This window comes from Melozone crissalis, unplaced genomic scaffold (assembly GCF_028551555.1).
Source record: "Melozone crissalis strain CALT ecotype California unplaced genomic scaffold, PUWL_Pcris_2 ptg000013l_1, whole genome shotgun sequence".
In the NCBI taxonomy this organism is placed as follows: domain Eukaryota; kingdom Metazoa; phylum Chordata; class Aves; order Passeriformes; family Passerellidae; genus Melozone; species Melozone crissalis.
In genome coordinates this window covers 22044120-22067241 of record NW_026535791.1, presented here as the reverse complement: position 1 = coordinate 22067241, position 23122 = coordinate 22044120, and the positions used below count along the sequence as shown (strand labels likewise).

Below are 23122 nucleotides of genomic sequence, written 5' to 3'. Positions count from 1 at the left end.
AGGTTAAGCACCTAGATAGATGTTTGTTATGAAGGGGCATAATTGAGTGAGTCAGAAAAAGTGTGGAGTTCATGAAATTAAAGTCTAAAACCAGAAGAGGTCAGATTCTGGGAGCTCCAGAAGTTTTTTATGTTTGTTTTTTTTTAAAGTCAGGAGGCCTGCTCTTTATCTAAGAATGCATTCTTAATTAGGGGGTCACATCACTGTAGTAAGTGGGTGAATCACAAGTATTCAAAAATAGAAATCCTTGCAGATTTATGCAAAAATGTTTATTTCCAGAAAGCTTAATTGCATATGGAAGCAGATGGAAAATTAATGAAGTTCACTTTATGTCTGGGATTAGCGACTGGGATTTGAATGCAGAGTAGAAGTGGCTGGAAAATGGAAGAAAAAAATACCATTTCACTCATATTTACTCACAACCTTCTAGTGGGTCTACTTTTTTTTTTTCCTCTAATGGCTGTTCCTAAAGCTTCCACTTTTTCCCGTTTTGTTCACAGAGAACATAATATATTTATTCTTCTCCATTTATCTTTTTTTCTTCCCCCAAACAATTGCATTGTTTGGGGTTGTAGTAATTGTTTCTTGGTTTAGCTTGTGTCTTTTAGTATATGATGCAACAATATCTGTATTTTCAGACATTTTAAATACATGGTTGTGGTGCTTCTTCCTTAGCTGCTGCCTCATTCTGCTGAATTTAGGAGAGCCCCAGAAATATAATGAGTAAACTATTTACTTCTTGCTATCACAATTTTTTTCCACTGAGTGGGTGAATGGGTGGGTGAAAATCTAACAATTTCACTAGTTAACTAAATAGTTTTGTTAACTAAAATATTTTAATTACTCTCAGTACCCATTTCTTTCAAATATCAGTGTACAAAAGAATGGTCCTAATATGTTGTGTTCAAGAGTTCCTAGCCTATTATGTCACAGATTAGGACAAACATATTGTGTATATATCACTTGTTTTAGTTTGTGTTGGGGTTTCTCTTTCTCTGCTTTCTGCTCCTGAAATCTGTGTTCTAAGCGACTGCTGGCTAGGGGCTATAGCTTATCTTTGTATTCTGTAGATCTTGATGGACTTCCATTTTGCAATTATACAGGGAAAATGACTGGCATTTTTTTCATTTTTACTGTGCTTTTAGATATTTTCTATGCATGTAAAACCTTATTTTACATTTCACTGATTTTAGCTGACAGCTGAGGCAAAGTAGTTGTTGTTTCTATGCTATTTCTGTAGATCTGAATTGTTAATTTTCATCTGGGAGGTAAAATGCTTGTACTTAATTTGTTTTCTGATGTTCTTTTATGAAGTAACAACTGAGCATAACTGAGTAACAATCATAAGGTTTTTGACAATGCTTTTAAAATTATGTTATTTGGTAACTAGTTTGAAATAGAAGATTAAATATAGAATAATTTTATATATGTCCATTTTAGGCAAACATTTTGAATTCAAAGTGTGAAAAACAATATTGGGTAAAATACTCAATTTGTCCAAAATGCTGTAATATTAATTATTATAATATAATAAATGGCATAATTAAAATGCTACTGGAAGTCAGACTAGGCAGTGTTTCAATGCAGTATCTGTTCCTGTCACTGTGTTCGATGCTTCAGCTGAAGCAGTTTTACTAAGTCATTCAGTGTGCACTGTATGAGTGCCTCTGATAAGACTTCTTCCTCATAGGGATGAAATCCAAAAATCAATGTCAGATGAAAATCAAAGTTCTCAAAGTTTGAAGGATTGATGGAAAGAGATTTTAATGAATGCCAATTTCAATTTTTACCTTCATAAATTTGTCAGAAAGGGCAAGCATGAAATTCCTGGTTGCAGATGTCTGGGAGACATGTTTGAAATTAAGGAGGTTAGAAAAAAGTTAGCATTAAAATCAAGACTAAAATTGTGACTGAAATGAAGAAATACTTTTTTACATATTTTACCTGGAAATGTAGCTCAGATTTTGAGGAAATTAGATATATGCCTGTACCTTTGTGAAACTGGTTGATAACCCCATTCCAATTACTTCTCAGTAATGCACATAAAATTTAATTGATTCCATTTAAATAGCTATTTCTTCTTATTTAAAATAAATAAAAATCTCTTCTCTCAGAAACAGACTTCCTCGGGACATGACCAAGTAGAAGATTCAAACAAGAGAAATGAGGATATGTAGCCTACTTTTTTTTTAATTTAAACATGACATCACAAAAAATATTCTGTGAGCTGAGGTTAATTTTGTTGATGATCAATTACAGTCATAGAGTCAATACACCATTTTAATTGGTAGTACTTCTGCATCCATGTCTTTTAATATAAACCCTATTTTTTAATAGTTCTATACTGATTTTTTTTTTTCCTGTTTAACCTTGTTCAATTTTCCTTTGCTAAAAATTGTGTGCTTGTGCCATACATTTTACATTGTCACTTAAGGAGCTGATTTTAAACTATGATGGGCAAATCATTAAAGTGAAAACAAAAATAGTTGCTCTTTCTTCATGTACCAGGATAAATTGAAAACTGACTGATAAAAACAAAAGGTGGAAAATAAATTGGAAGCTTATTCATTGTAACAGCTGGGCTCCATATCTACTAATTCTAAACCTGAGATTTGCCTCTTTAAAATATTTACTCTGAAATAAAAATGCAATTAAGAACAAAATGGGGAAAACCAGCTGAAAACATTTTTGCAATTTCTGCAAAACTTCTTTGAGCAGATTATATAATCTGTTGAAGTGGGATCTTAGTCCTTTTGATGCTTGGGATTTTTTTTTCAATAAACATTGCATTGAAAACACACAGCCTTATGATATTCTTAAGAAATCTGTGATAAAGATGTCCTTTCCTTACATGAATTTGGGCAACAGCATGCCTGTGCTTTGTGGAGAACAAAGACTTCGTAGGTGGTCAGACTTAGAAAGAGCTCTGCATGCCACAGGCATAGTCTTTTCCCAGGTGTGATTTGAGAGAAGATCCATTTTGTGCTCAGCTGCATGAAGCTAAAACTGGCAATGGAGACTCTTCATCCATGGAAGTTCCCCAAACTTAACTGGACTAGACAAGGCCCTGGGCAAGCCAGTCTTGCTCTCAAGTTAGTTTTTGCTTTAAGCGGTTAGACTGGGAAATTACACCAGTTCTCTACCAATGTAAATTATTTTACAGGCATAAAATGCACTGAATTTTAAAAGTTGGCATAATGGCTGGGCTCAGAGAGCATCTTCCTGATGTGATAGCATCCTTCCCACAATAATGGCTGTAGCTTAATATTGTGCTTTAGCTTTGACAGCTCAGATGTCTAAAAGCTATTGAAATTAAATCCAGCAGCTCCCCACAGGCATCCCATAACCTTTTGCTCTATAGTCACCTAATCAGAGATTTACTTTCTTATTCCCTTCTACATTTTCATCTTCTTGGGAAAAAAAAAAAATCTCCCAAAGTCCACATGTCGTTTTGATTGAAGTTTAGCTTTAGCTAATCACATGTCCTTGCAGTGCTAGCAAGCCTTGGTCTGGAACTTGAAAGAAATGAAACAACCAAATCCCACAAGAAATTGTATGCTCTTGGTTGTTACTTATTAGAAATAAAAATTTTGGGGGATATGAATTCATTTAGAGAAAGATTTTCCAAACTAATTTTCACAAATACAATGCCCGTTACGGGTGTATTACTTTCTATTTCTACAATAATAAGAAATGAGTCTGTCTCACTTTTGCTTTTTATGCCTTGTTTTTCTGTCAGAGTTGTGAGTTGTTAGTAGAGGAGCTAGCTGGAAGAAACAAAATATATGCAGAGAAAGGGCTTTAACATTATGAAACACTTCTTACTGAACACTGACAGTGCCCAACCCTCCACTTTCTACTGTCCAAATGCCACCATCTTTCCTTAGCCATGAAAAGAGGCTTTGCCAGTCCCCTAAATGAGGCACCAAACGTGACAGCTCAGCTGATGGTGTTGACATTGGCAGCAGGCTTGATGGACAGAACCAAACCTTGCTGTGGACTCTCTCCTGCTAATTAGCTGTTCGAAGGAACTCTGTGTGCCACAGGCACAATCTTATTGCAAAAGGACATCTTTGCTGTTCACCCTGACAGCTGTGATGCAGCTGTTCACAGTGTGAATTGAGCACAGAGCGGGGAGGGTGGGAGGTGGAGAAGGAGGAGGAGGATTTAGAACAAGTGGCAGCTCAGGTATCTTGCAGTGCAGCCGTCCAGAGCTGTAATAAACCACTGGAATGGAGAAGAGAGAAGATGGGAATTGAAATTTATAAAATGGGAATATAGTTTAAGCATGAAAAAAGAGGAAGAGTGAGAGGAAGAGAACAGGACTGGCCCATGAGGCTTTGTGAGGCAGCTGGAGCTGTATGTTTTTGAGATTACTGCAGGCTGAGGGGTTTAAGATACAAACCATCTTGATTTTCTATAGTTCGTGCGCATGACCAGGGATATTAATGGGAGATGTGCTCCAGAAAGTCCCACAAGTGCAAGTGTGGGGAGCAGCATGGGCCTGAATAACCTATTGATGTACCATAGATCTGTTGGCTTTGGAGGGAGGAAAGTGAAGCCCCTTTCCTGGCTGAGGGAAGGAGTTGAGAAAAAGTACTTGCTGTTTGTTCTGAATGATTATAAGTGGGGAATGAGAGAGTTTGAGAAAATGCTCCTGCTTTTTTTCAAAGCACATACCCTTGCCGAGGCAGGAACTCTTATGTGATAAAATATACAGTTATTTGAGACTGGAACACGTCCTCTATTTTCACTGTGGAAGACATGTCTGACTTGGTTAAATGTTAACTATGCACTACAGAAAATAAAGATGTGGTGTTGAGGATGCAGAAGATTTAGGTGAAATAGTGACGTTTTCACTGGTGTACGTTTGTTAGTTCCTGTTAACTTTTACTTCCAGTTGATTGGTTTTAAATGGACAGAGTGAGAGTGAGGTCCTGTTTTGGACCTTTTGTAATGGAAAACTTACCAAGTATTTTATAATTAAGTTTTAGAGGGACAATAGATTGTAAAATTATTTCCAAGGTTAAAGTAGGTTTGAAATTTTTTAAAATGTTGATGTCATTTAAGAGGTAAAAAACCAGTTTAGAATTAATAAGTGAAATAAGGATAACAGCAATATTCCCCTCCCCAGAATTAAGTCTAAGCATTTTAGTTAACGCTGAGCATTAAAAAAAAAAAAGTTATCACAGTATTAATTGATTTTCCTCTGTGTTTTATAGAAGCAGAAAGATTAAGACAAATATTTTGCTTGGAATATATCTGTCCTAGGTTAAGGGAGGGAGTGATAGATGGCTTTGAAAACTTCCTTGTAGAAAGCTTCTGGTATAATTTTACAACTGAGTGAGTTAGTTTGTGATAGCATTGAGATTTGGGATGTCCCTGCAAATTGATTCTTTTTAAGTATTTTTCTTTTTATTGCTGATTACTGGTGGGTTTTATTACACGCAGCTTCTCTTTTCTCCACTGACATACAGACAAAGTAGCTAACAGTATGCTGTAGTTGGTAGCCAAAAATGTCCCAAAACAGATGTTTATATTGTCAGAGCAAAGAAACCACACATATGCTTATACACATAATCATAATTTACTTTTTTTTTTTATATTTGTTACCAGGCTCTTTTTACCTCTTGTCTTCCACTGAAGAAACAATAAATAATATAAAAAGAAAAAAAAATCAAAAAACCACCCCCAAAAATAACAAAGATGATTTTCATAATTTATACATATATTTTAAAAAATCCAAAACATTTAGAAAAGATCAACTTATACATTGGGGACTTTCTTAATCAATCCTTGCTCTTCTTTATAGTTAGACTGTTCCTGTAATTTTCATTTGAGTGTACATAATGTATCCTGTACTATATTTACAGAGGCTTGCAATGCCTTATTTGGTGACATTCTGTTTATTATCATTCTTGGCTTGTCAGGTAATCCAAATTATTTTACTGAAAACTTTAGATCTTCTTCATAAATATTTAATGTGCTTACACAATCTGAGGTCTTAGATTTTATGCAAGTCTCACGACAAATGCAAAATCAATTTTTTGTGAAAATTATTTTGCTCAGTTAAAAAAAAAAAAGTGAGTGTTTAGAGGCCTTGTCCACCATTTCTTACCATTTTGTTATGTTCTTTAAATTTTTAAGAATTCAACAAGCCATTTATATTTCTCTTTATATTTCTCTTAGCAATATTTTTCAAAATTGTATACTCTTAGTGGTTTTTAAGTGCTTAAATTTTGACATTTGTTCTGTGTAACTGGTTACTCAGCTTAATAATTTTAATAGTAAATCATATATCAAATTCTTTTCATGCCTGGTTTAAGTGTTCATTGCACAATTTGAGATTTGGGAACAGTTTCCTATGTATTTTTCAGCTTAAGTAGTAAAAATGCTCTAAAGATTTGTATGCACTTTTATTCCTGTGTTCTTAATTGTGTAAGTTTGTCATTGCACGTGAAATTGGTAGTTTCACAGAAAGGATTTTTTGTAACTTTATATTACTAGTCTAATTCACTAAAAGTGGACTAATACTACATCTGATTTTGCAATGGCTATATATATTTTTTTTCTTTTCAGCAGGAATATGGTAAATTCTCTATAACCATGTGTTTTCAGTGCCTGATAAAAGACAATTTTGTGTGGCTTATTCACAAATGGCTGCAGCGGAACCTTTGCATGCTATGCTATATTAATGACACAAAATCTGACTTATTCTTGTTAATGACTAATTCAGGAGATAATGATATCTTTCACTTTTATTTAGATCATAGAGAACCCAGGAAAATATTGCTAGATTTTTAAGAGAGAATATACCTTCATGTTTCTTGTGAACTTCCAATGTTTTTGATAATGAACAAACCTGGGAATTTTAATTTAATTAAGACCCCTGTCATGCTTGTCTTAAAGCTTAGGCAGAATTTTGCCCAGAAGATGGATACAACCTGCCAGTCATTAAGAGATGACTTAGAAAAAACCCTTAAGGGTTAATATGTTTAATAATCCTGCTGCATGTGATTATGAACTCAGTAACAAAAAGAGGAGAGAGGTTGGGAATTTTGGCGAATTTTTAACCTTGTTATACTGCATAAAATGACAAATCAATGAGGTGAAAGGAGAATGACAGTTTCTCTCATTCTGTTTTCATCACCAATATCTATTATTTCTTTACTGTGTCATGACTGAAGGACAGCAGAACACTCCTCTAGACATTGGGTATTAGATATACTTATGAAGAACAAATATATGAGTAAGGTATTTGATTTTTTTTAATTTAGCATTTTTATGGTAGTGAGTTTTGTTTTAATCTAGGAACTTTTTATTAGAGATATTATGATAATCCACAAGCCACTGATACCTTCAGCAGTCATAATCTTTCAGATTTCTTCTCTCTGAAATTAAAATGAGTCCCTGAGTGTTGCAGATACAATCTGTTTGATGGCATGTTTATGTGTTTATGAGTTTCTACGAGATGAACAGGAAAGACAGTTGTACAGAGAAGCACAGCTTTTCACCTAATATGTCAATACAGTCAGTATCCACTACAGAAACATATGTATATTCAGTTTTGTATATACAAATATATATCAGGGGAGCAGTTAACAGGTGCATTAAATTGTGGGCTTTTTTTTTCCCTAAATAACATTGGAAGTATTGATAAGCCCCAAGGGGATCCTTCTGTTCTTTTCTTCAGGAAGAGAATTTTCATGTTTAGTTTCTCCACATTTTTTCCCCCTGTCTTCCTTGCGCTCTTCCTTGCTCTCAGTTTCTCTTTCACATTCTCCTGCCCTGTTCCTGTCACACTCATCCTGTGCAATACTGCACTCTCCTGTGCCTGCTCACTGCTTCATACATTTTCTCAGGTGTGGTCTGTCCCTTTCATGTGCTCTCTTGTGGGTGCTATCACTCTATGTCTTATTACTTATCCTTGCACACTCACTTTCTTGCTCTTGCTCCCTTGCTTTCCCTTGTTTACACGATCTCTCACACTCAGTCCCTTTCTCATTTATGCTCTTGAATTCTTATTCTCTTTCTTTCTCCTGTGCACTGTATGTCTCTGTCTCTTCTATTCTTTCACTCCTCTCAAACTTATTGCATGTTATTTTATTTTAAAGGAAATATGAGGGGATGTTTTTAGCCAGAAAGGGGTCAGGTATTAGTGGCCATTATGGTCTGGTTTTTAAAGTTATTAGAAATGCCTCTGCCCAAATTAAGGTACAAGTCTCTGACAGTGACACAAGTTAGGTTGATCACCAGGCACAATACTGCTTTATGAAAATTCTTAATTGAATTTGTAGTTGAGATTTTTTTTTCTTTGAGGTCTTCCCTCACTCTTCCTTCCACCCCCTCCCTGCCTTCAATCAAGTTGTTGCTTGGAGGCAAAGAGGGTAAGAGGAGAAGGGAAAGAAGCTCATTTAGCAGCCACGGTAGACATAAGCATCATAGTACCAATCAATCAGCACACATGCTCTCCCACTGAGACTCCCCTGTGACCTTGAGGAGTGTGACAAATGACTCAGAGGACAGAACAGACAGAAGGTTTGTGATAAACCAAAAAATTGTGTTATTCTGGGTGATGAAGAAAAATAAAAATGAAGAGTGAGGGTAGATACATATTTGGTTTGAACAGAAGTCGATAAATTCTGTAACTATCTTTCACTGTGCTGGCAGTGGTTAGAGGAGTTTACTGTCACAGTAATCAAGACTTCTTCAATAAACCTCACTGCAGTGTTTACAGTACTTCTTTTTTGTGCAGTACTCCCCTGCTTTATGGCTCTGAGCTCTCAGCCGTGCCTGGAGGTAGCAGCAGTTATTGATAACTAATTCCAGAGGCAACATATCTCCTCAAATTCATGTTGAGGGAAAATAATCAGCAGAGTGAATCACTTAACCTGGACAGACTTCACTCACTCTGAAATCTGCAGCACATTAATTCACTCATAAGAAGATTATTATTAATCATAAATGTTTGATACATCAATAAGTGCAGCAACTTACAGTCTGATTGTAGATACAATTTCAGCAGATTTTTAAAAACTATTTTTACATATATTAAATATTTTATTTTTTTAATAGAGAAGCTGAAATAAATAATCTTTTTGTGTTTATTATGTATCTATGAATCTAGTGCAGTATGGAGAAGGGTGCATTTTCTTGCACACTCCAATATATGTCTAGCCTTAGCAGAAAACATTTTTAGGAGAAAGATCTTTTCCCACATTATTCACTCTTAGTGTCTCCTTCAGAATGCAGATTGGTATTTTCTTTACTGATTCCTCCCATTCCATTTTTTTCTAGTCCCTTTGACCCTTATCAACATGGCTCTCTGTATTTACTCAGTGTTAAGCACTTAGTAATTGTGTTTGCTATTATGTATTTCAGCTAACCAAACCATTGATACACTTGGTACTATACTTAGATCCCTCTACTTTCCAGCTCTGCAAAAAAGACCCCAAACAAACAACTAGTCACCCTTCTGAGAAAATATAGACTGTCAAATACACATCAGAGGTTAGTAATGCTTGTTCTCCATAATTGTCATTACATTCAAATTCATACAGTCTATAAACCTGATTTTCCAATCTCATTGCAGGAGTTTAGAAAACTATTTCCCTTCATATTCCTTTCTTTGTTCTAGGTGGAAGAGATCCATTACAAACAAATTTGAGGACTTCATTTTTTTTCTAACGGCAGACTGCACTTTGCAATGCAGGAAAATGTATTTTTGGTTCTTTAGACTCAGTAACAGTGCTGGTAATCCAAAGTCTAAATGAAAGGAAGTGTCATGTGTTGGGGGAAGCAGACAGTTAAGTGTCATCATCCTTCTAATGATGCTGAAAGCAGGTCAGATTGACTGATAAAATGCCCAGATCTCCCTTGTAGAAGCTATGATCTGGTGTATGTCTCATGTTTTAGTGTATCAGAATTATGAGTTAAAATAAAGCATTACCCTTTGAAGAGTTGACCTAATTTACAGAAATATAGTCCACTTTAAAAATGAGTAAGTGACAAGCCCTGTGAGGTCCTAGGACATGACAGGAGAAAGTAGACAGCTGCTGTTTCAAAAGACTTGTGTTAAATATACCAACAAGGTAATTCACTATCAGAAGACAGCAAATATGTATCAAGAAATTAATCAGAAAATTGATTGTTGCTGGGGATTTTAATGAGTATAAAAATTAAAATCTTTAGCACCTTGCTCAAGGTAATCTTGTTTTGAAAGTGTTAAAAAAGTGTCAGATTTAGCTGAACTTTTCATTCCGGTAAGGCCAAATTGGTACTGTACAACTTTGCAGCCCATTTATCCCTTCATTTGCCCTAATGAGGGCCTTCAGAATGAGTCTGACAATGGTAAATGACAGAAAAGTGGGATTATAAATTGGTGTGAGGGAAAAAATATAAAAAGAATGGTTTATGTCTTAAGCCATTAAGACTGAATTGCATTCCTAGTTGCTGTGCTCTATTAATATGAGTAACTATGCTCAAATGTATAATACAAAACTGTAACTTTCTATCCATAAGGTATTTTGCCTGACACTACCAGAAAGCCAATAAACAGTTTTAAAGAATTTCAGCTTCTCCAAGGGAGAGTTATGGAGATTTTTTTGTTTGTTTGAAGTTTTTTTTTTTTTTTAAACATTGGATCACTGATTATCATGTTGACATGTTGTCCATTTGGAATTAATTTATTGTAGTTGGATCAAGTCTGTACCTAGTAGTTACTTTTGGTTAATTTTAAAATAAACCAAAACCAACAAACCGACAAAAAACTTTTGAAAGTATCTTCAAGGACAGGGAAGCATGAGCATCTGGGTATTTGTATTAGTTTGGAAACACAAGACGTGTACCTTTGTGTCTCAAAGAGATAAGGAAAATAGAACAGAAACTTGAACCCAGGTCATTAAAGCCCTAAGATAACACTCTAATCACTGTACCTATCCATCCTTTGGAAGAAGATTATTAATGCAACTATTTTCATCTTCTGCTTTTAAAAGTCTGTTTTCTTATAAAGTGGCAAAACACCTCAGTGGAGAGTTCTGCTGCTCCTGCCTGGATTTAATACAAATTGAACAGTAGGTTGCGTTATCAATGCCAAAAGCTTTCAGACTCAGTCCAGTTCTGGTTTATCCCAAAAAAGAAAGATGAGCACATTTGATTATAGAATGCATATCCGTGTATAAATGTTCTGTTAAAATGGTGGAAGTATGGATACTTTTGGCTCATTCAGCTTATTGCCAGAGGTATGAAATACTAGGGGCCAAATATTCATGCACCAGTATAGTCGGTTTAATGAAAACACATGGTTTTGTAGGGTGAATGCAAGGTGAATTTGACTATAAAACTAGCAGTAACTCTGGGAAGCGTTAAGTATGGTTTAATGTAAAAATAAACACAGTTTTATTGGGAGGAGGAATAAAATAAAAGTTTTGAAAGGAGAGCACAGTAAAACTAGAGCTTAATATTTTGCATAGATAAGCTTTGTTGCAACAAGATTTAGCTCATTAGAACATTACAAAACATTGTGATGTAATGTTTGGGAGAATGTGGTATTTCAGCTGATGTCTAATATGTGCCATTTATGCTTGTCCATAGATTGATAACTGTGGCAAACTTGCCCTATATAGCACACATTAACCCAAAGCAAACAAAAAAAATCCTTGTTTTGTCAAATCAGAAATCTAATCTTGTGTTTTTGACGTTTTTTTGCTCCAGTGGAGAGGTTCAGGGACAATGAATCCTGGTTGATTCTTTATAATCTTTAAATGATTATTAAGCTAGAAGCACCATGGCTTGGTAAGGGTAATTGGGTAAATAAGGAGAATTGAGGAAGAAGAAGCCAATATATTACCTATTCAATGGTGACATTGATTTTAAAGAGAGCTTCTTAAAATAGGTACTTAAATAGAAATTATGTGACCGTAGCTGGGTTTAAGGGAAGGGTGTACCAGACCCATTGCCAGTAAATTCAAATTTAAGGTTTTGGTAATCCTTTTAGTAACAAATATTAAACCATTACTTTTTTAAACAAAGCAAAACAAAAAAAAGAAGAAACCCATAAAGGTTTGTGATCTGTATGTCTCTGAGTTTAGCCTTTAAGGAATAAAAGAAAAAGAAAGCCTCTCATACTATAATGAAATGAATTTTATTTTGCAGGCACTGGGCCCATGCCATTTCATTTCATTACCCGGATACGCTGAGCGGGCTGGAATCAGCAAGAACTACAGGCAATGCAAGCTGATGATAAGCATTTCATCATGGCCCTAAACATATTAAATTTTTAGCAATAAATTTATCAACACCATCTTCATGGCAGGATAACATTTCCTCCCCTTCTTCCTTTACCCCACTCTCCCCTCGCCCCACTGGCTTTTTCTCTGCAAATGCAGCTTGTACTTGGCTTTTCTGAAAACAAATTTTTAAGAAATCAATAGCTAAAAAAACATTTACAATTTAGCTAGTCCAGTAATTATCCTTCAGGCTACTGCCTCTACTTACTGAAAATGGGAAAATAAAGTTACAGTGGAGAAGAGTAACAATAGATGAACCTCATTAGGTTTTGTGACAGTCCTTAGATTTTCTCCTAAAACTAAAATATATCCCAGGGGATAATATATTCAGTTGAAGACCTCATTCCCAGATATTTTGTCTTTATAGAATACTGATATAGAAAAAGGAGATATAATTCTAAAAGAAAAGGTTGTAGATTTGATATTTCTAATAATGTAGTCAATAAAATGTCACCAATTTCCAATGGCTGCAATGGTGAAGTGGCCAAAATCCAGAAGTTGCTGAGTATCAGGACCAGGAGAAAGCTTAATCTACTGAACTACCAAGTTGGTATCCCAGTAATCAGTGACAGACCAAGTGGGAACATATAACTGTGAAACAGAGGGAATGGGTGGTGGTTTTGGTTTAACCTAGAAAGGTCTGTTCTTTCTGAGCACTTCTCTGGGTGACTGTGTAGCATCTTTAATGATAGAAAGGTGCATATTTCGGGACACTCAAAGCACAACAAACCTGACGCCGGTTAGGGGTAATTAGTTGCGAAAGTTACTCTAGAGTAGCTGAGGGTAATCTTAATTCTATTAATAATGAATTCTGTTCTTTCATAGGACTATAATATAGCTCACCACTGAAAATGCGGTTTTAAGCAAAAGACCATTCTTACTGAGTGGTCTGCTGGGGAAGAGGACCACACTCACAGATATGTTGACTGGTACATCTAATAACAGGATATAAGTCAGGAAAACCTGAAAACTCAATTGCTCCTTCACTAACCTGTAAAGCTTGGTTTGAAGCTTGTAGTGCAAGAATCTAGGGGAAAGAAACAGTTAGTGATGATATTTATACAGGCAATCACTGGTCATATAGACATACATGGAGTAAGTAGGGAAAAGGCTTCAAGATCCTAAAGAAATTTTGAACAACTGTGTACAGCTTCTCCTTTAGCTCTTTCTCATGCTTTATACAGAAATCTGTACTACTCCTCTACCTCATATTTCTGGTTCCTAGTCTTGCTGTTAAAAAGACAATGTGTTTGCATGTGAAGGAATAAGGGCTGGTAGCAGTGGAAATTGGAAAATTAGTAGGCACACCACCATCTTGTTAAAAGCAACACCCTGGGGTTTGAGAAAAACTGATTGTTACATTAGGCTTGGAAACATGGGGAGGACAGGCTTTATCTGTTAGGTACCTGTCCCCCTTTAGTGTAATTCTTGCTTGCACTCAAGAGGAAAAAAGAAAATAGGAAAAGTTAATGGAAAAACTTTCTCTTTCAATTCTAACATAGAATATTAACATTTTTAGGCATAAAATTATTATTATTATTATCTTTTCTTTAGTTTTTGTTATATAGCATAGTATTTTTCTAGATTGCATTGGTACAGCTCATCCTGCACATATTTCAAAGCGTGATGTACGTGAGATTTCTACAGGTTGTTTTGTAAAGTCTTCGGGAAATAGCAGCTGCCACTGCAATTTTTGGAAGTGGGTAAATTATTCTTGAAAGAAAGTAGGGAGCCATGGTACCTTCTGATATGGTTTTCATCACTGCGGTGTCTGAGCATTTCTTACAAGTAAAGATAACAATAAAGGTTTTTCTCCTTCTTCCTTTCCTGCTGGGAAAAATACAGCAGTGGCTCTATGGGACATCTGGCACAACATATAATAAACGATTAGGGAAGTGTCTATGCCCTGAGTTTATCAGACACTGGCTTGGTCCCCATGTGGCTGCATCGCATTTGTCCCTATGCAGAAAGTTTAGCACATAAAGGGCTACTGTAAATAGGGAAGGAATCATCTGTAATCTGTGTTGTGTTCATGGCGCATTCAACAGGAAACATTAAGCTTAAATTGCAGCACTGAAAACTCAGATTAAAAGTTTTTCCTGTGATAGATGCAAAGAACAATCATCTGAAAATGGATTACCTGGAGAGACAAAACTTGTCATCACTGCAGGTTTATTAAGGGCAGAGTCAGTAAACATTGGTTAATAAAACTATTGGCAGAGTTTTTGTCATCTACAGTATGAAACAAGGGGATGATATTCTGCAATTCATTTTAACCTTTTAATTTTAGATCTCAAAGGAAACACAGACAGTGCTTCTTTTTTTAGATATGTGCCTAGAAATTCAGTGTGTGACTACTTCTATAATTGGCAATCTCACAGACTTCTAGCTCTCTCCCAACTGCATTTTTTTTCTTTCCTTACAATCCACAAATTCAAGAGCAGTAACAATCAGGTTGCTGCTGTATCCCCCAGTGTCATACCTCACTAACATTTAAGCTTCATGGCCAAACCATGTCAAATGAAGAGGAAACAAAATTGAAGACTAGCTCTTTCATGAAAATATTTTGGATTTTCCTTTCACGTATGGCATATTAATAAATATTAGTACTGTCTTTTTTCTGCTCCTCCAAGGATCAACAAAGAAAAGCTCCTTCCAGTAGAAAAAAATGCAAGAAAACTTTGTCAAAAAGTAGGCGGAAGTTTCAGTCAAAAAGAAGGTGATTAAACTTGGAGTGGAAAGGTGAAGGTGAACAATTCTCTTACCATAACAAAGAATTTATTAGTTAATTTGTTCAGAGCCAGAAAAGGTCTTTATTCCATATGTTCTTTGATTCTACTGAAATTCTTTTCAATTAAGACATGGATGAAGATTCATGTGCTCACCAACTTGTATTGAACACTTGAAATATATAAAGCTACTCCGAGAAATGTAAAATGCAACAATTAAAAAATATTTTTCTTTATTTTAATCCATATTTAAATATTTTAATTGTAAAGTTCTTAAGAACTGAAAGAAATTATTTTATTCAAGAATATTTAAGAAAATAATCTACACAAGAAAGTAGTTTCACATGCTAAGTCACAAACCCCTTAAATTTTCCTTATGCTATCATCTTCAATAATTATTCAACCTCTTCCTAAACCCTCCTGTTCTCATTGCTTTCCTTTTTGTTTTCTTAATATACAGGCTAGGCATTCAATTCTCCTTTCTGTTATTTCTGTAATTTTCACAAGGGCAAATTAAATCTGCTGCATGACAGCATTATGTGACAGTTCAGTAGTTCCACAATTCCTACAAATATTCTAAGTCTATTGCTGTCATAAGTGATGCTTCTCTGTGTGACTTTCAGAGAGCAAAAGCTTTTTATAGGCAGCTGTGCTAGTTGTCCCATTCTCAGTTCTTCAAGTGAACACAGTGGCAGAATTCTGTTCTGGTGTGACAAAACTCCCTGAGAAATCATCTCATCCCCATCATGGATTGTACACCTCCTGATGCTGTGCAATATAACGTATCTTTGCAATTTCCACATGCTTCTGCTGTGCCTTTAGTCTCAGAACTTGTTTGTTTTTATTTGTACTGAATGGTCTTCAAACCAAGGCATCTAAATATATTGACAATGGGATATGACCTACTGATTGTATTATGTTCCCTTCTGTTTTATTACCAGCATATTTTGTTCGGTACTACTGACATTGCCATTCTAATAAGTATGCATTTTAAATAAAAAACAAGAATTAGTTTTTTTAAGACAATTTCAGTTGCCCCTGTTTGCATTGCTTTGTAGCAATGCAATTTCCCATATGCCATTTTAAAATATTTAAAGCAACCTGGCAAATATGATTGCTCATTTGTTCTTATGCTCATTGTTAGTCTCACCAGTGTCATTTGAGCAGTTATAAGAAGGTAATACTTCATGAAACAGTTCAGCACTAGACAAATGAAGCTATTTTACCACTCTCCAAATGCTGTTCTTGTTCATTTCCAATCAAAGCACTGTAAGTGGTGTAAAAGAAATATGAAGTTATGGGGAAAAGTTACAATGGATGGTAGCAAACCAAATCATAATCTTGCAGGATGTCATTAATCCATAATTTTTCTGTAAATTTGGAAAATATTGACCTCCCTCTGAAAAACTTATTCCTAGATTTAAAGAACTGCTTTTGTTTTCCAAGTTCTAAAACAGTTGTCAGTCATCATTAATTTATTTATAATTTTGTTCCCTTTTTTCACCCACTTGCCTTCAATATCCCTGATCAAAAAAAAAAAAAAAAACCCCAAACCTGTGAGGACAAAAATTATGGTACATGGCTGCAAGCTTTTTGTTAATATGACTAGGAGGTACTTTTCAGTTATTTTCCATCTACCTTTATGGATCCAGGTTCTGGAGTTTCTAATACAGCATTGCAGAATAGTGACAGTGTTGTTAGATGTTGGGAAATGCTGTAGAGACAAAACAAGCATTTTTCTTAGATGTGAGACATAACTTTAAGTGTGGTTATCATTTATCTGTCATACAGCAGTGACTGAAAATCAGTTACCTATTCTTATCCTTTCTGAATAATCACCTTTTTAGAAAATGCAGTGGTAATAAAAATATGTAAGTGCAATAATAATAATTATATGATAATACAAATACATGAGTCTTGATATTACCTGCTGCAATCTCCTGAATTTTCATCATCCCTACTGATGCAATCTCAATGATACTGAGAAAAGACAGATACTGATTTGCAGCTACTGTGCTCCCAATGTCTGCAACTTTCCTTATTTGCCATGAGATGCATGTTTTACCTTTCAAGTCCTAAACTTCAGACACCTTTTACAGGACAATTATTTCCAGTCTGCAGGAGGTTGTTTCTTAGAACTTTTCCTTTCTCTTTATCGAGTCTCATAAGTTTTCTGTTGGTCCAGTCCTCAGTTTTATCCAGTTTCTTCTGGATTGAATCTCTTCAACTTGTGAGGTCAAGCACTTACCCAGTATTGCTTCAGTTTTCAAATTTGCTGAGGGTGCAGTCTGTATTGTCATCCAGTTTGTAAATTAGAACTGCAAATGAACCACTGGGACTATCTTGTTTACCAGTTCTTAGGTGCCCAACTTTGGTTTCATGTCAATACATCCAACCTGCACCCTGCCTGGCAATCCTTTTCTTCTAGCCCCTGTATTCTCACCTTCCAAGAAGAAAGTGTTCACTTCCATGAAGAAAGTGTTTGATTTAATATCTACAGTCTTGCTAAAGCCAAGATAGGTTCCCTCCACTGTCTTTTGCAGCCAGACATATCATCAGAGGTGTCAGGTTGCTCCTATCAGCTGGTCAAGCATGACGTAGCATTGGAAAATCCATGTTGAATATTCCTGGTAACTTCTTTATTGTGTTCTCTGTCATGTTGCAGATTCCTGATCTGAGGTCATAGCATTATTCTCTGTGACTCTTTTTCCTGCTTTTTTAAGGATCCTTAAAGACAGCATTTTTAAATCCACCAGTGATCTCATCAAATTGCCATGCAAGTTATAGACAGTGGACTAAAGTCACACCACCCAGTCTTAGAGCCCTCTCAAGAGAACCCTGTCAGGTAGTATGGATTTGGATACATTTAACTTGTGAATATTATCCATAAGCTTTTATAAGTTTTTCTTCTGGTGTGCATACAAAATAATTTGTCTGTTAATTGTGTTGGATATTCTCTTTTGTTTGAATTTTATAGAACTGGGGTTTTTTTGTGGTGCTTTATTTTTTTATATTGAGATAAATTGGACCTAGCAATTAATTTTCACATTATTAGTGTTTCCTTCAATGAGCACTGTAGTGGATGCTCTAGATTGAAGCAACTGGATCTACAACACAAATTGCATGTACAGATAATATAATTTATGTGATTTCTTCATGTGTAGGTTCTCTTCTGTTGCTCTATTTTTGTATTTCTTCCCTGCTCTCCACCATGGTTGTTGTCTGTTGTCATCCTGCATATAGCATTAACATTTAAGTCTAGGTTCATATCACAAGATTCTGCAGTAACCTGAACACTATTACTAGATCAAATGGCCTGGAATATTAATTCATTGTTCTCATAAATATTTCCTGAAAAGTCACTATTTATACTCTCTATTTTATTTCCTTATTATTTTTAGAGTCAGTCAAATGACAGGCAGAGTTGTTTAGTTTGAAGTATTCTGAAGTGTACTGTTCCCCAACTCCATTACAATTAATAATTTGGTAGGACAAATGCTACAAAATACATCTTGTGCCTCACATATATGCAAAGATCTGTACATTTTAAGGTATGTCTCTTATTTTAACATTTCTTAGAAAAATCTGACTAAATACATTTTCACCTCTGAATGTTGAACTCTTTCAATGATGTTGCCCAAACACAGTTGATATTTTTGATGTGATGCCTCTTTTCAATGGCTTTGCAAATCTCATGATGAGGAATTTTGTAAACTCAAACCAGCTTTTCCTGCCTTTCGCATTTCTGCTGAAATACAGACATCTGCACTTGTAGTTTAAAGGGAAAAAATACCATCAGGACTTATACCATCTTATCTATTGTAGGTGTTTGCTTCTCTTTAACTGACAAGATAGACAGACTTCAGGGCTCCTCCAGCTGCAAATGGCCCATGGTATAGATATGGCCAGATAAATTTCACCCTTAGAAATTTAATTAAATGGTCACAGACATTAAAATCCTCTTAAATTCCTTTTGTCAGTATTTATAGTTCAATAATCCAATGTGCACAGATCAAACTCAAGTTGCTGATTTTGGAGTGGGTGTCACTCTGGGTAAGTGTTCTAACTTAGCAAAACAGAACTGATTGATTTGAAAGGTAAGGCAGCAAGATTCAACTTGCCTGGCATAGACACAACAAGCAATAGGATGTCTGAAAAGACAGAACATAGCATGAAGAGAAAAAACTGGGAAAAATTGTTTAATTTCACTGGGACAGGAAGTGAATTGTTATACTAGGATCATGGGAAAGGTTAAAACAAAACTAATAGAAGAAATGTAGTGCATAGTACTATGAGTAATAAATCATCTTGAAAATCTCAGAATTTCATCCTTTCTTGACCACCACTCCTACCCCCTATCTCCTTTATAGGAACCCTTGACAGTCATGGCAAAACTTTCCTTCTGGCCAACGCTTGGATATTTTCTGTGTATTTCAGCTTTGCTGGCACCTTTCCTAAAAGTGAAAAGAGTAGCATTTTTATAAAAAGACAAAAATAAAAGAGGAAAAAATGTCCTATTCACCCATTTCTCTGTGTGAAGGCTTCGCATTTGTGGTTTTAATGCAATTAATCAAAGACCAAATGCATTTGTATTCCTGAACAGTTCAGGAATACTTCATATTTTCTCAGTGTAGCAGTGTGAAATGGTGCAGGATGCCAATGGTAATAGTTCTGGGAAAGATATCATTCATGCTAGGACAATTCTTATGGGTTTTGTTTTAGATGATGGATTGCACATTCTCAGTCATTTGCAAGCTAAAGGCTTTACATGTGCTGTCTACATTATCAAATTTCTCACTCAGTTTGAAAGCCACAGCATTTTAATTGAAAGGAATGCTAGCCCCTCCAGCCCTATCAATGTGTCAGGGTTGTTAGACTCTGAGAAATAACCTTCCCATTTGAGAACAATGGACAAATTCCATACAAATGTTTTTACCTCAGCAACCAGTGGGGCTGAAAGGTGAGTTGGCACATATTCAAGTGCAAAATATCAAACAGTGAACTCTATGCTACAAGAAACTCTTTTAAAATTCATTGACTTGGAAGAGATTGAATATCTGAGGGCTTAGCAATGTCTATCAATGGTGTTAGTCTCCCTAGAACTGCCATAGAAAAGACTTTCTCCTTTGAGGCTTGCTTCAGTGTACAACAGAGATTACTAGATCTGTTTCAGTAAGAGAAGGGATCAGAGCAAGGGAATTGGGCATTTGTACAGCAGAAGCTCTCAGATCAGATTGGTGCAGCTCATCAAATTGTGGCTTTTAGTTTAGCTCAGGTCTCACACAGTAAAACAAAGCTGAGTAAGTAGAGAATGCTTTAGTGCCTTGCCATTGTGAAATGTCTTAAGATAAGCAGTATGTTGCATTTAAAAAAAAAAAAATGGGTACTCTATTTATATACTGCCTTTATTGGTGATTGAGAATATTGCCTTTTCCAGGGGAAAGTTACTTATAGAAGAGTAACATATACATAGCTCACACAATGCTTAGGCATAACTGCTGATGTGTGGATCTTGTAGGTAATGGATTTAACTTCACAGTTCTGGCTACCCTCTTCTAATCCCTGTTCTGAGGACCTAAATTTGATAAGTTATTTGCACATATGCTTTTGGTAAAGTCAAATACTTATTTTAGTTGAGAGGGAAGATGTGTGCAGATTTCTGAAATGTGAAAGAATTCTTTAAATGGTTTATTATCCAAATGCTTTTATTATTGAGTACAGATTAGCATTTCTAGGGTATATTCAAAGTTTGTCATGATGGCATTTATGAAAATATCATTTTAATAATTATATGTATATAATAAGGCCAACACGAATTAGGAAGAATTACTAACAATGAGATTGAAATGCATCTGGGAAAGAATTAGTTTTTGGATCTTCCCCCAAATAATCTCTGGTATTGTATAATATGAATTTTAATTAAATAAAATAAAAAGAAAGATTGAAGAAGTTTTGACTTCTGTTTTCAGGTGCAATCTGAAATTTTATAAGATTTATGGAAACTTATTTACTCAGAAAGGTCAGTTCTGAGATAGTTGGGTTGCAAATTGATCTTTCTGGAATGAAAGACTAAATTATGTCTCCAAGTCCAGACACTTATTTGAAGAAGTGGTTACTTTATACTATTCAGTAAATATTCAAGGCAAACGGTTTAAATCTGCACTGTTTCAGTTAAGTACATTTTCCAGGTTTACACTTCCAATAATTGTCAGGGGTGAACCACTGATATTAAAGATCATTATCTTTTACTCCTGAAGGCTCTTTGCTATGTTTTTGGTTGTTTTTTCTTTTTGTGTTTTAAATCTGTATTAGTAATAATTAGACTAAATTCATTTCTTCACAGACACATATTTGCAGTGTACTTCTTGTAATTTCTTTCCTATTAATGTGAAATTAGAAGTCATCTGGTAGATCTAAAGAGCAAGCAGTTGTAGTTTACTGTGAGCATTTTGTTTTGGCTTTCTTTCCTTCTTTAAATGCAGTAGAGGTACCTTTTATAGGCTCTATTGAGGTAGATATTGAATGTACCTTTTCTTAAATGGCTCCCAAGGGAACAGTTAAGTGACACATACTTTGGCAGATGCTTCTGACCAACTGCTCTGGTTCTGTGACTATTAGGTCTTTCAAAGAACTTGTTTCCCTAAGTTTTAAAAAGTCAAGATCCTTCTAAGTGTGGCCCTTGTGGAATGATAGGCTAGCTTCCAATACCATAAATCATCAGATCATTGTTCCAGATAGTGAAAAAGTATTGGTGCTAGCTGACTGTATAATAAAGCTAGTTCTAATGGGAATTCATGTTCATCTCATGCTTTTCCAGTTCAGGAGAAGAATATGGAATGAGATACAGCTCCTCTCATATAAAATTCTAGCTTTCTCTTTGATCTATCAGCGCCAGTTTTGACCACACAACTGCCAAAAAGGCAAGTCGTGCTCTTTTCCCTGCCTCCAGCTGTCTGTTCTTGCCACCTCTCTTGTGTCAGTGCTAGTGATTGTTCTGTTCTTCTGGGGAAAATAATAATTTGGGGAGGCAGGTCCAGGTATTAGTCAGTTCAAGGAACTGACATAACTGGTGAGCTACGTGACTTAAGTACTGACATAGGATGTGCCCAGCAAAAGAGAAGAAAGAAGGCTGCAAAGTGTGAGATTGTGTAAATGTTGATGCAAGTTTACAGAAATAAAAAATTGCCATGGAAAGGTTTGATTAGGATTTGAGAACGTTTGCAAAACTCTGGAGTTGAGCAAATGGCAGCTGCTTAATTCTGTTGGTATAAGTCCTTGTATCCTGCTCTGTTATTTGCATTTTCAGTTTTATTGATACCTCAAGATTTCTATCAGAACAAGTGAGTTAGATAGCCAGGTTTCTTTTTCTTTATATGTATAAGTTTGTGTGCTGATGCAATTCTTGATTCATTTGTCTGTAGGACTTTGCAAAGGAGAAATAAGAGTTCGCTTTAGCTCTCAGTGTGCCGAAGCTGATTTTTTTCTCTGGTGAAGCCAACAGTAGGAAGAATGCAAATTCTTTCTACTACTTTTGATGCCTTAGGGTGGTACAGTTTGTTTTCAGAGAAGCCTGGTTGTCATGGGAGACACAGTGGGAAGTGTAGTGTTTTCAGCTAAAGACATTCTGTAGCATCTTCTGTTGAACTCTGTAACAGCGAGAATATCACTCTATGGACAGAATACTAAATAAATATGTTGCTGCTCTTTGTATCAAACTCATCATTGGTTTATTTTGTTGTTGTTTTGGGGGGTTTTGTTCGTTTTGGTTTAGTTTTGGGGAATTTTCTGGTATTTTTTGGTTTTGATTTGTTTTGGGGATTTTTGGGGTTATTTTGGGGTTTTGGTTGTTTGTTTTTTTCTCTTATTGGATACTTAAAGAGTAACAATACTGAAGAGTCAAAAATATGTGCGGTTTGAGTCATTAGGTACTAGTCTTTATTAAAGAGAGAATTACAAAACAGCAAAAAACACTGTAAAGTCTCACAGTTGCCTCTATAGGACAGTTCAGCCTCAGCTAGATTTTTTTTATTCGTATGATCATTTTATCTGTTGTTTTAAGCATTAACCTGCATAAATATGAAATAATGAGAACAGTTGTGGATTTCT

General features: G+C 35.4%; 1 protein-coding gene across 5 annotated transcripts in view; it reads left to right on the top strand.

Moving 5' to 3' along the window:
- PCDH9 (protocadherin 9) overlaps positions 1-23122 on the top strand; it is a 671446-nt gene that overhangs the window by 258608 nt on the left and 389716 nt on the right. The window lies entirely within an intron of this gene.